Here is a 14,526-nt window from a genome sequence, read left to right on the forward strand (position 1 = left end):
TTTGATTTTTTCTTACATTACCATGCTGGCTGGGGTCTCTAATTCAGTGTTGAATGCAAATAGTGATGGCAGGTACCTTGTAGCTTTTCTAATCTTAAAGGGAATGTTTTCAGGGTTTCAGTAATTTTCCTTCTATTTCTTAGAATGCTTGTGGACTGTTATGTTGAATGACTGTCAAATTTTATGAAATAGTTTTATCAGCTAAAATCATGATATAATTTTTCTACTTTAAGCTAATTATATGAAAAATTACATATATTGGTTTTCTTATATTAAATCAGCCTTTCGTGGAAGGAATAAACCCAACTTGGCAATAATATACTAACATTTTCATACATAGATTTTGATAGCTACTGTTTTGTTTAGGGTTTTCCATATATATTAATGAGTGAGATTGACCTATAATTTTACTTTCTCATACTATCCTTGTCAAAATTATGATAGTATCGTAAGTTGTCAGTAACGTTCCCTCCTTAGCTATGTTCCAGAATGATTTCCTTAAGACTAGGATTATTTTTTTGCTTAAATGTTTGATAAAACTTGCCTGTAAAGCCATCTGGGGCTTGTATTTTTTCCTTTGTGAAAAGAATTTTATCTTTTCTTAACATAAGTTTTTCTAAGAATTTTTCTATGTCATCTAATTTTGGAGTATGTTGGCATAAAGTTGTTCCTAATAGCCTCTTACTGTCTTCTTTATGTCTGAAACATCTGCAGTAATAACCTCTATTTGAAATCACTGATATTATTTATATATGCCTTCTCTTTTATTCAAGTTTGCCAGAGGTTTGTGAAATGTATTGATCTTTCAAAAAACCAAATTTTATCCTGTTGATGCTTACTATTGTCAGTTTGTTTACCATTTCATTAATTACTATTCTTATCTTTATTATTTTCTTCTTGATATTTTCTTTGAGGTTTTCTTCTCTGCTATTCTTTTTCTAACATCTTGACTTGAATACTTAGCTCATTAGTTTAGTCCTTCTTCTGTTCTTATATAAACAATTAAGAACTAAATCAACCTCTAGATACTACTTTAGGTGAATCAAACAAGTTTTGATATATAACGCTTTCATCATCCAATGTGAATATTATTTTAAATTTCCATTATGAATTATTTGACACATTAGCTATTAGAAATATGTTTTTATCGATTTTCAAACATATGGAATTTTCTAATTATCTCTTGTTTGTGATTTCAAACCTAACTGCATTGTAGTCAAAGAATAAAGTCTGAATGCTTTCAGTCTTTGAAAATTGTTGAAACTTGCTTTATGACCCAGTAGGGAGTTGATTTTCCTAAATGTATACATTTTGTAGTTGTACAATTCTGGGCATATATTAATTTAATGTCCTAAGGATCTATATTACTACTGAATTTTTTATCAATTTGATCTGTTAATTACTGAGAAAAGTATGTTAAAATCTCCCATTATGATTGTGGGTTTGTCTATTTCTTCTTTTAAGTCAATTTTTGCTTTATATATTTTGAGGTTATGTTATCAGATAGTTTCCTAATAAATTACAGTTTTGCCACCATGGAGTGACCCTCATTATCTCACATTAATGCCTCTAATTTTAAAGTTTAGTTTTTCTGATAGTAACATATCTATTAACTTAATTTTTGTTATTATTTGCATGGAATATATTTTCTCATCCTTTAACTTTTCACTTTTCTGTATCTTTTTTTTTTTTTTTTTTTTTCTTTTTGCGGTATGTGGGCCTCTCACTGTTGTGGCCTCTCCCGTTGCGGAGCACAGGCTCCGGACGCGCAGGCCCAGCGGCCATGGCTCACGGGCCCAGCCGCTCCGCGGCATATGGGATCCTCCCAGACCGGGGCACGAACCCGTATCCCCTGCATCGGCAGGCGGACTCTCAACCACTGCGCCACCAGGGAGGCCCACTTTTCTGTATCCTTATATTTAAATGTCTCATAAACAGCAATGTTTAAAGATTTTTATTTTGAAATAATTATGGATTTACAGGAAGTTGAAAAGATTAGCTTCACTCAGACTCTCCCAGTTCATTTACATCTTAAATAACCATAGTACAATATCAAAACCAGGAAACTGACATTGGTACAATGAGTGTGTATAGATCTGTCATTTTATCACATGAGAAGTTTTGTGTAACTACCACTATAATCAAGATACAGAACTATTGTCTCATTACAAAGATCAAAACACCCAAATAAACAAGGTGACTTAGCCAATTAATATTAGGGAGCCTTTGTCAGTGTCCCCCTCCCCCCACTGTGGTATGATAGCATATAAATGAAGTGGCCATGTTAGCAGACATGTGGTAGGACTACATTCAGGAACATCTGGTTCTAGGGATTCAAATGTTATCATTAGGACCCTGTCTCTGTTTCCCTATGAAGTGGCTGCATTGTCAGGCAGGCTTTCTTTATGTGGTGGAAAAGAGGAATATAGGAAAATTTTGGTTCCCATCATTCATAGTTAGTGATTACAGAGAAAAGACTCTGGCCCTCATTATCTTGGTCTACAGGCTAAATACTAAAAAGATACTGAGTCATGTCCCTACATTTGGACCGGTCACTACATCTAGGAGATGGATGCTCTGATTGTCCATACTGGGTTGCAGGCCCTCCTATATGATGGAGAAGTGGGACCCCCTAATTGTAGCCTCCCCCCCGCCCACCACCAGAATCACAGGGAGAGGAAGAAAGGCAGCTCCTACAATGAACAGAGGTCTTCTTTTAGCAGAAGAGGGGGCAGGCAGAAACAACAGCTCCACTGCAACAGTGATTATAATACATGGCCTGGGTGGAGAATCACTGTTCTACATATTATCATAGAGAATCATTTATTCTCAGGGCTTAAACTTTCACTTCGACCAGGAGGATTCTCAGACATACATCTTGAACCTAATTTCTTTACTGAATTTCAAACCTGGCATTTATAATTACTTGTATTATTATCACCTCAATTTAACACAACTAAATCTAAGCTAATTATTTTCCCACCAAACCAGCTTCTCCTCTGGATTTTGATATTTCAGACAATGGTCTCATCATTATTCAGCCTCCTAAATATAAAACTCTGGAGGAATTCTTAATACTTCTTATCAAGTCTTCCTTTGTAATGCCTTTCAAAACTCCTTCTTTCCTTTCCCACCACTACTACTGAATTCCAGGCTCTAGTATCTTAACGGCAATATCTTCTCATTCTGACCTCTACCTTATCCACTCCATACATTGATACAAGATTATAACCTTCTCAAAATATTGCTAGACTTCAACTCCAAAATGAAAAAATCAAGTTTCTCTGCTAGGATACAGTCCAAAATATTTAGACTGGTATTTCAAGGCTATTACAATCTGGCGCCAACTCACTTTTCCACTCTACTTGATTATTATTTGCTTATACAAACCCTCTGATCCAGCCGAACTGATGTACTTATCATTCCCCATACATACTATGTGCATTCGAACCCCCTCTTGTGTTTTGTTCATACTGATTCCCCTGCCTTTCCCTGTTTATTCTCCCTATCTAAGGCACCTTCCCTTTTCTTCAAGACCCACCTTAATTTCATTTCTTCCTGAAACCTTTCTTTACAAATTCAGCAATGTGCTGGCTCTCTCCTCTATGGGCAATCTGTCCCACTATTCTTTTAGTAATAAAATGTGAGCCCCCTTCCCCAGCTGTAATCACATTAGTCACTGTGTGTACCTCAAACAAGCTCAGCTCTACTCCCAGCTCCTGAGACATTCCTCTCTAAGACAGGTAGTGCAGCAGAAATCTCCAGTTCTAAAATATGTCTTTTTGGCAAAGACCAGATACCTGGTGTCAACTGGAAAAAAAAAAACACAACCTAAAAGTTGAGAGTTATGTTTTATTTGGCAGACAAAACTGAGGAGTTAAGCCCAGGACGCAGCATCACAAATAACTCTGAGAGACTGCTGCAAAGAAGAATGCGGGTGGGGTGGGGGGCAGCCAAGATATATAGGAGTTTTTGCAACAAAGACCAGGTAGTTGGAACATCTAAACATTACTGTTAATTAAAGAAAACAAGATATCTCAAGTTAAGGAATTTATCATTTTTCTATGTATAGAAGATGCAAGATTCTGGGCTCACTGAAATCATTCCTTTGATATACACCTCAGCTATCTGGGGCCTGTGATTTCTCACCCTGAGTTTCCTCGGGGTGCACCATAGGGGCAGCTATAATGTGATGGCTTGATGGCTGCAACATCCTTTGTTTACTGATATGCCAGGCAATATATTTCATTCAGACTGGTGTGGATGAGTGTATATACCAATGTGGTCAATGAATGACAGCCTTTCTCTGTTCCCAAGAGTGTTGGCATCATCCATATCACTGACCTTCTGATTCAAATTTTTCTTCAGCGCTCCAGTTCCCTCTGGAGAATGGAGTCCAGCTCTGTATTTCAGCCCACTTTTCTGTGACTCCCCTCAATTTTTTGAATTTTTATCAGCCTGCTTCCATGTTCCCTCTTTGCTGGGAGATTCACTACCAACAGAGTTAATTCACAGATGGTTCTGCCACCCTGTATATTACTTATCATTTCTATTTCTGTTATTGTAAGTTTCTCTTTGGCAGGGATTTGCCTTATTTGTCTTTGCATCCCCAGCAGCTAGTATGTAGTAAGTACATCAGGCATGTTTTTGAACCACCCAAACACCTCCACTAAGTTGGACCTCCATGAATACTTGCGCTAATATTAATCACACTAACTTTCTCCCATCTCTTTGGACAAAATGTAATAGAGAGTTCTCCACGAAGGATCAGTTCTCCTGTTTCCAATCCTGCCTGGACTTTCTTCTTCCTCTTCTCTATCAGCCAATACTACCAACTTCCCAGAATCCCTCACAGACAGGCATGAGTTTTGCTCTCTTAGATATATCACTTGCTCTCTTAGCACTTTCTCTCTTAGATATATGTTTGGATGGCTCTGAGAGTCTAAAACCACCAGACCTTCAATAAGGTTTTGTTGATGATGCTCTGAGTTATTGTATAAAACTGAAATGCTCTGTTGTCTTTTAGTCTTGTAATGAAGGATCATCTATCAATCATTCAATATTAGTTTCTTCTTCCTCACTATATCCTTGACTGTGCCAGAATCAGACATTTCCTCCAGATGTGGAGTCCTTCCCAGTCTATCTACCTACGAATATTTTAGTAATTTTTATTGCAATTATAACTATAGAGTACCAAGAAAGATGTGATTTATAAAAAGGAGGGAGTCATTAGCTCCTTTTAATGCACAAAAAATAGTCAAGCAATAAAACAAAGGCCTTTCTTTTTGAAATTTCTGGTTAACAACTTTTATTTCTATCTTATCTATTTTATGTCTTCTTTTAGGCCTGGTCTAAAAGTCTATTGTTACATACTTTCTCTTACTAATAGTGTCATATAAGGTGATTTCCTGTCATTTGGATCACAAAGTGAATATAGATTATTAAAGCAGCCATTTAATTTTAAAAGTAGTAGTTAGATCCTCAATGTATTAGTTAGATATAATATGAAGGAATAAGAAAGTGGCTTCTACTTTAATCAAGTTATTGTTAGAGCCTTGTTATAGAAGTTAGTTTCAATTATTTTGAAAGTTAAAAAATGTTTGTGTACATCTTTGAGGGAAGATTGCAGGAACTTAAGTATTTTTGCCTGGAAAGAAGAAATCTGACAGGTGACTTGATATGACTCTTTAAGGATGTAAGGGTGACAGTAAAGAGAACAGTGGCCTCACTGTACCCATGATCAGGCAGCAAATCAGTAGAGCTGGTGATAGAGTCTGCACTGTCAGTTTGAACAAGCCAGAGGTACTGCAGAAGCATTTGCTGCCAAACTAGGAGTCAGACACTCTCTCCTCCTGCCAGACAATCAGAACAGAGACATCAGATACGTCCTTCCAACTACCACAGAAATAGAGAGAGGGCAGAACAAGCCAGACAGAAGAGGCTGGGATCTATCTAGTCTGAGGTTGAAACCTCTGTGTCACACTCACCTGGAGGCACCTTCTTATTCCCCAATTCCATCAAGGAGGAAAAACCCTAGATCTTCTATGCCTTGGAGTTAAAACACACTCTCCTGACTTAATTCTCTCTCCATTTCTGTCCGAGTTTAAAAGACTTAGCTACACCACCATTTTGAAAAGCCGGTTTTTATTTTAACTTATCCATCTTACTTCAAGTCTGGCACCAAATGCTATGTATTTCCCATATGCACTAAGGAAATGGAATTAAATTGCTCCAGGAAGAAATTAGAATATGCAGAAAGAACAGTGTCCTGACTGCAAAGTTTTTTGGTTGCTAGAACAGGTAATTGAAAGAAATTGTAGAATCTTCTTCCAGAACCAACCTTTGAGAAAAAATACAAGCCAGGTTCTGAGCTGGCCTCCCTAGAGGGAGACTCTGAATGTCACTTACTACCTTCTGATGCATCAGAATTTCAGGAATTAGATTGAAAACTCCAGAGTTCAAATGCCTCAATCCACAAACCCAGCTAATGTTATTTTGTAACCCTTTATTTATTCAAAAGATTATTTTATTAACCTATTCTAAGGACCTAGATACATTAAACATGGATTTTATTTTCAGTTTTAAACTGAGATCAGCAACATGGATTTTATTTTCAGTTTTAAACTGAGATCAGTAACACTGGAGTTCCTATTAAGGACTCTTGGAAAGATTGTCCAGACTCTTCCCATTTGCAAAAAAAATCAGTAGGTTTCCATTCATTTGCATGGTGGACTACATTTTCCTCTCCTCTGATGCCTTTTTCTATAATTATATCTTTTTATTAAAAAAACTTCTATCTTTGCTTATCGACTGGTTCTTCCTTTTTTTTTCAAACACATCCTTTAAAAGGTAAACGGGAGAGACCTTCAAGATGGAGGAGTAAGACGCAGAGATCACCTTCCTCCCCACAAATACATCAGATATACATCTACATGTGGAACAACTCCTACAGAACACCTACTGAACGCTGGCAGAAGACCTCAGACCTCCCAAAAGGCAAGAAACTCCCCACGTACCTGGGTAGGGCAAAAGAAAAAACAGACAAAAGAATAGGGACGGGACCTGCACCAGTGGGAGGGAGCTGTGAAGGAGGAAAGGTTTTCACACACTAGAAGCCCCTTCACGGGCAGAGACTGTGGGTGGCGGAGGGGGGAGCCGCGGAGGAGAGCGCAGCAACAGGGGTGTGGAGGGCAAAGTGGAGAGATTCCTGCACAGAGGATCGGTGCCGACCAGCACTCACCAGCCCGAGAGGTTTGTCTGCTCGCCCGAGAGGTTTGTCTGCTCACCTGCCAGGATGGGAGGGGACTGGGAGCTGAGGCTCGGGCTTTGGTTGGATCCCAGGGAGAGGACTGGGGTTGGCTGCGTGAACACAGCCTGAAGGGGTTAGTGCGCCACAGCTAACCGGGAGGGAGTCCAGGAAAAAGTCTGGAGCTGCCAAAGAAACAAGAGACTTTTTCTTGCCTCTTTGTTTCCTGGTGCGCGAGGAGAGGGGATTAAGAGCGCTGCCTAAAGGAGCTCCAGAGACGCGCGCGAGCCACGGCTATCAGCACGGACCCCAGAGACGGGCATGAGATGCCAAGGCTGCTGCTGCTGCCACCAAGAAGGCTGTATGCGAGCACAGGTCACTATCCACACCTCCCCTCCCGGAAGCCTGTGCAGCCTGCCACTGCCAGGGTCCTGTGATCCAGGGACAACCTCCCCGGCAGCACACACAGTGCGCCTCAGGCTGGTGCAACGTCACGCTGGCCTCTGCTTCCGCAGGCTCACCCTGCATTCCGCTTTCCGTACCCCTCCCTCCCCCCGGCCTGAGTGAGCCAGAGCCCCGCATCAGCAGCTCCTTTAACCCCATCCTGTCTGAGTGAAGAACAGACGCCCTCAGGAGACCTACACGCAGAGGCGGGGCCAAATCCAAAGCTGAACCCCGGGAGTTGTGCAAACAAAGAGAAAGGGAAATTTCTCCCAGCAGCCTCAGGAGCAGTGGATTAAATCTCCACAATCACCTTGATGTATCCTGCATCTGTGGAATACCTGAATAGACAACAAATCATCCTAAAATTGAGGTGGTGGACTTTGGGAGCAACAGTAGACTTGGGGTTTGCTTTCTGCATCTAATTTGTTTCTGGTTTTATGTTTATCTTAGTTTAGTATTTAGAGTTTATTATCACTGGTAGATTTGTTTATTGATTGGGTTGTTCTCTTCCTCCTTTTTTTTAATATATAGATAAATATATATATTTTTTCCTTTTTCTCTTTTTGTGAGTGTGTATGTGTATGCTTCTTTGTGTGATTTTGTTTGTATAGCTTTGCTTTTACCATTTGTCATAGGGTTCTGTCAGTCCGTTTGGGGTTGTTTTTTTTTTAGTGTAGTTTTTAGCACTTGTTACATTGGTGGATTTTTTTTTTCTTTGGTTGCTCTCTTGTTTCTTTCTTCCTTTTCTTTTTATTACTTTTTAATTTTTCAATTTTTATTAATTTTTCAATTTTTTTATTTTAATAACTTTATTTTATTTTATTTTTTCTTTCTTTCTTTCTTTTCTCCCTTTTCTTCTGATCTCTGTGGCTGACAGGGTCTTAGTGCTCTGGCCGGGTGTCAGGCCTGTGCCTCTGAGGTGGGAGAGCTGAGTTCAGGATATTGGCCCACCAGAGACTTGCTGGCTCCACATAATATCAAACAGCAAAAGCTCTCCCAGAGATCTCCATCTCAACACTAAGACCCAGCTCCACTCAACAACCAACAAACTACAGTGCTGGACACCCAAGGCCAAACAACTAGCAAGACAGGAACACAACACCACACATTAGCAGAGAGGCTGCCTAAAATCATAATAAGGTCACAGACACCCCAAAACACACCACCAGACATAGTCCTGCCCACCAGAAAGACAAGATCCAGCCTCATCCACCAGAACACAGGCACTAGTCCCCTCCACCAGGAAGCCTACACAACCCACTGAACCAAACTTAGCCACTGGGGGGCAGACACCAAAAATAATGGGAGCTACGAACCTGCAGCCTGCAAAAAGGAGACCCCAAACACAGTAAGTGAAGGAAAATGAGAAGACAAAGAAACACACAGCAGATGAAAGAGCAAGGTAAAAACCCACCAGACCAAAAAAAATGAAGAGGAAATAGGCAGTCTACCTGAAAAAGAATTCAGAGTAATGATAGTAAAGATGACCCAAAATCTTGGAAATAGAACAGAGAAAATACAAGAAACGTTTAACAAGGACCTAGAAGAACTAAAGAGGAAACAAACAATGATGAACAACATAATAAATGAAACTAAAAAGTCTCTAGAAGGAATCAATAGCAGAATAACTGAGGCAGAAGAATGGATAAGTGACCTGGAAGATAAAATAGTGGAAATAACTACTGCAGTGCAGAATGAAGAAAAAAGAATTAAAGTAATTGAGGACAGTTTTAGAGACCTTGGGGACAACATTAAAGGCACCAACATTCGAATTATAGGGGTCCCAGAAGAAGAAGAGAAAAAGGGACTGAGAAAATATTTGAAGAAATTATAGTTGAAAACTTCACTAAGGTGGGAAAGGAAATAGTCAAGTCCAGAAAGTGCAGAGAGTCCCATACAGGATAAATCCAAGGAGAAACATGCCAAGACACATATTAGTCAAACTACCAAAAATTACATACAAAGAATAAATTTTAAAATCAGAAAAGGAAAAATAACAAATAACATACAAGGGAATCCCCATAAGGTTAACAGCTGATCTTTCAGCAGAAACTCTGCAAGCCAGAAGGGAGTGGCAGGACATATTGAAAGTGATGAAAGGGAAAAACCTACAACCAAGATTATTCTACCCAGCAAGGATCTCATTCAGTTTCGATGGAGATATTAAAACCTTTACAGACAAGCAAAAGGTAAGAGAATTCAGCACCACCAAACCAGCTTTACAACCAATGCTAAAGGAACTTCTCTAGGCAGGAAACACAAGAGAAGGAAAAGACCTACAATAACAAACCCAAAACAATTAAGAAAATGGTAATAGGAACATACATATCGATAACTACCTTAAATATAAATGAATTAAATGCTCCAACCAAAAGACAGACTAGCTGAATGGACACAAAAACAAGACCCATATATATGCTGTCTACAAGAGACCCACCTCAGACCTAGGGACACATACAGACTGAAAGTGAGGGGATGGAAAAAGGTATTCCATGCAAATGGAAATCAAAAGAAAGCTGGAGTAGCAATTCTCTATCAGAAAAAAATAGACTTTAAAATAAAGACTGTTACAAGAGACAAAGAAGGACACTATGTAATGATCAAGGGATCAATCCAAGAAGAAGATATAACAATTGTAAATATTTATGCACCCAACATAGGAGCATCTCTATACATAAGGCAAGTGCTAACAGACATAAAAGGGGAAATCGACAGTAACACAATCATATTAAGGGACTTTAACACCCTACTTTCACCAATGGACAGATCATACAAAATGAAAATAATTAAGGAAATGCAAGCTTTAAATGATACATTAAGCAAGATGGACTTAATTGATATTTATAGGACATTCCTTCCAAAAACAACAGAATACACTTTCTTCTCAAGTGTTCATGGAACATTCTCCAGGCTAGATCATATCATGGGTCACAAATCAAGCCTGGGTAAATTTAAGGAAATTGAAATCCTATCAAGTATCTCTTCCAACCACAACGCTATGATACTAGGTAACAATTACAGGAAAAAATCTGTAAAGAATAACAACACATGGAGGCTAAACAATACACTACCAAATAACCAAGAGATCACTGAAGAAATCAAAAAATACTTAGAAACAAATGACAATGTAAACACCATGACCCAAAACCTATGGGATGCAGCAAAAGCAGTTCTAAGAGGGAAGTTTATAGCAATACAATCCTACCTCAAGAAACAAGGAACATCTCAAATAAATAACCTAACATTACACTTAAAGCAATTAGAGAAAGAAGAACAACAACAAAAAAAAAAAAACCCTAAAGTTAGCAGAAGGAAAGAAATAATAAAGATCAGATCAGAAATAAGTGGAAAAGAAATGAAGGAAACAATAGCAAAGATCAATAAAACTAAAAGTTGGTTGTTTGAGAAGATAAACAAAATTAATAAACCATTAGCCAGACTCATAAAGAAAAAAAAAGGGAGAAAACAAATCAATAGAATTAGAAATGAAAAAGGAGAAGTAACAACTGACACTGCAGAAATACAAAGGATCATGAGAGATTGCTACAAGCAACTATATGCCAATAAAATGGACAACCTGGAAGAAATGCACAAATTCTTAGAAAAGCACAACCTTCCAAGACTGAACCAGGAAGAACTAGAAAATATAAACATACCAATCACAAGCAATGAAATTGAGACTGTGATTAGAAATCTTCCAACAACCAAAAGCCCGGGACCAGGTGGCTTCACAGGCAAACTCTATCATTTAGAGAAGAGCTAGCACCTATCCTTCTCAAACTTTTCCAAAATATAGCAGAGGGAGGAACACTCCCAAACTGATTCTATGAGGCCACCATCACCTTGATACCAAAACCAGACAAGGATGTCACAAAGAAAGAAAACTACAGGCCAATAGCACTGATGAACATAGATGCAAAAATCCTCAACAAAATACTAGCAAACAGAATCCAACAGCACATTAAAAGGATCATACAAGGAGATTTTTCAGCAGAGGACTGAAGCTTCTGCCCTAGTCTTCTGACCTTTCTTGTCAGCCTGCACTACTGATTTCAGACTCTGTGGGAGCTCCTACAATCCTAGAAAGAGTGTATATTCAGGAGGAAGTAACCCCAGAAAAGGAAAAACAGGCCGATCAAGATATGTAGCTCTGTGGCCACCAAGTTGTGGTTTTTGACAGATTGTCAAATCAGGGAAGACTATCCCCAAAAAGAGATCTTACGAGCATTAAAGACCAAATGTTGTGAGGAGGAACTGGACTTTAGGGCTGTGGTGATGGATGAGGTGGTGCTAACAATCCATCAAGGAAACCTGGGTCTTCATATCAATGGAAAACTAATTACTGCCTACCCTCCGGTGGTGGTAGTGAGAATACCAACCCATTGGGTACAAAGTGATAGTGACATCACTGTTTTGCACCATCTAGAGAAGATGGGATGCAGGTTGATGAACTGACCTCAAGACATCCTAAACTGTGTTAATAAGTTCTGGACGTTTCAAGAGTTGGCAGGTCATGGTGTTCCTCTGCCAGATACTTTCTCTTATGGTGGTCATGAAAATTTTGCTAAAATGATTGATGAAGCAGACGTACTGGAGATCCCAATATTAGTGAAGAATACATGGTGTCATAGAGGCAAAGCAGTTTTCTTGGCTCACGATAAGCATGATTTGGCTGATCTAAGCCATTTTATTTGCCATGAAGTTCCATCCCTGTTTCAGAGATATGTTAAAGAGTCTCATGGAAGTGATGTATATGTCATTGTCATGGGAGGCCGTGTGGTTGACACCATGATAACGCTGTTCAACAGATGGGAGGATGCAAAGCAACTGCTCACTAGGTGGTGTCGGGATGATGTGCTCATTGAGTAAACAAGGGAAACAGCTAGCTATCCAGGTGTCTGATATCCTGGGAATGGATGTGTGTGGCATTGACCTGTTGATAAAAGACGACGGTTCCTTCATGTCTGCAAGGCCAATGCAAATGTAGGTTTCATAGCCTTTGATAAGGCTTATAACCTAGATGTAGCTGGTATCATAGCTGAATACGCCGCCTCCCTTCTGCCCTCTAGCCGGCTCACCTGGCATTATGTCCCTGCTCTCTGTGGTGTCCACGGTCAGTGAGACTAGTGAGCCAGAGCTGGGTCCCCCAGCCAACACTGCTGTCGATAACATGAGCGTATGTTCCAGCTCTGTTGACAGCGACCCTGAAACCATGGAGCGAGAGCTGCTCACCAAGCTCCCAGGGGGCCTATTCAACATGAACCAACTGCTAGCCAATGAAATCAAACTCCTGGTGGAGTGATTCCACCAGTAAATAATTAACCAACAAAACCCTTGTAAAGCTTTCTTTTTCTTCTTTCCTTTTTTTCGTTCTGTTTTCTTTTTCTATTATTATTTTTTAAACCAACTTGCAATGCTGTTCATGGAAAATGCTCAGGAAGATGAGAGAAAACTGAGTAGGATTAGTTAGGAAGGAAGAAGGGGGAGATAGATGAGACCTTTGCTACTAACCTGTTACTGACTTTGATTTACAAAGAAGAGAAGCAGAAGAGGTGAGATACAGAAAAATGCCAGGCTCTCATAATTACCCTTTTAAATTACTCAAAACTGTGTAGGCTCTCAGGCCATGAAGGACATAATTTTTTCATGGTCTCTTTCTTTTGTTTTTGTACAGTTGGTACAAATTTCAGAGTCGTGTAACTTCACATTGTGTTGTAATCCATGAGGAAGACATCTACCTAAATTATAATTTTTTATACAAATCTGAAAATTCAGCCTATACACTATTATCTAGGAACTTTATGTTCATATTTATGAAATCTTGAGGAGCTCTTTTATTGACTTTTTCCCCCTTAATATGGGTGGGAGGGCAACGTGAATGTGACCCCATAAAGGTTTTTTTAATGATAAAGTTGGCATGTTTGCATGATAAAGGGGAAATGAACAGTACTGCAATGTCTGGCACACAAAATAACATTTACTCCACTGTAGATAAAATTGCACTAGTTAAAATATGTGCATTGACTTGTATCTGTTAGTGTTTTATCCTTTTTTGAAAGATATATGCTCTGTTAATGTTGCATTTGTTTTTAATATATGCTAGTCTTAACATTCACGGATCTAGGCCTGCATCTTTAACAATGGCCAAAGTGGAGAAAATGCTACCTTTTTTGTTAACAAGACACTGACTTGAAACATGTGCATTTAAAGCCTTTTATTTTTTTCTTTTTTCTTTCGGTGGTTGGGCATTTAAAGAATACGGACAAGGAAAAACATTTCTGGGGGACAAATCAAGGGTCTATAAGTTCCTAAGTATAAAGTTGAAGTGATTTCTAATACCAGCGTTACATATCTACGTTTTTCACATTTTAGGAGGGTGTGTGTGTGCACGTGTGTGTGTGCACACATGTGCACGCTTGCATGTTTATGTGCTTTGCTTTTTGTTTACATCAAGCAATCAAAAAGGAAAGATTCTAGAAAATGGAGCATGATGGGAAATAGTTACTTTAAAAAAAAAACAACTGAGTCGTTTTCATAACTGTAATCTACTGGGTAGAGGTACTCACCTAAAGACATGAGGAAAATAGCTGCTTCTTAGGCTTTTGTGTATATGTATGTTTTTTTTTTTTTTGCTGTACGCGGGCCTCTCACTGCTGTGGCCTCTCCCGTTGCGGAGCACAGGCTCCGGACACACAGGCTCCGCGGCCATGGCTCGCGGGCCCAGCCGCTCCGCGGCATGTGGGATCTTCCGGGATCGGGGCACGAACCCGTGTCCCCTGCATCGGCAGGCGGACTCTCAACCACTGCGCCACCAGGGAAGCCCTATATGTATGTTG

General features: G+C 39.4%; 1 pseudogene; it reads left to right on the top strand.

Annotated features, from left to right (window-relative positions):
- The window catches only part of LOC132486765 (beta-citrylglutamate synthase B-like), a 76,108-nt pseudogene extending 63,090 nt beyond the window's left edge, over positions 1–13,018 (top strand).
- Positions 13,019–14,526: the final 1,508 nt, after the last annotated feature.

The sequence above is a fragment of the Mesoplodon densirostris genome, chromosome 3 (genome assembly GCF_025265405.1).
Source record: "Mesoplodon densirostris isolate mMesDen1 chromosome 3, mMesDen1 primary haplotype, whole genome shotgun sequence".
NCBI lineage: Eukaryota > Metazoa > Chordata > Mammalia > Artiodactyla > Ziphiidae > Mesoplodon > Mesoplodon densirostris.